A 227-nucleotide genomic window follows, 5' to 3' on the forward strand; every position below is an offset into this window, starting at 1 on the left:
GGGGGCAGCAGGGGCTTGGGTTCACTTGGGGGGGCCCCACAGGGGGCCCCCAGCGCCAGCAGCAGCTGAGTCGCCCTGAGGGCCCCCTGGGGGCCCCCCAGGGGGGCCCCCTGGGGGGCCCCCTGGAGGGCCCCGAGGGCCCCCTGGGGGGCCCCCAAGAAGGGCAGCAGCCCCTGTACCTCCTGAAGGACTGCAGCAGCAACTGCCTTGGGATCGCCCGATCCCCA

Source organism: Eimeria tenella, genomic scaffold (assembly GCF_000499545.2).
Source record: "Eimeria tenella Houghton genomic scaffold, Eth_scaff1963, whole genome shotgun sequence".
In the NCBI taxonomy this organism is placed as follows: domain Eukaryota; phylum Apicomplexa; class Conoidasida; order Eucoccidiorida; family Eimeriidae; genus Eimeria; species Eimeria tenella.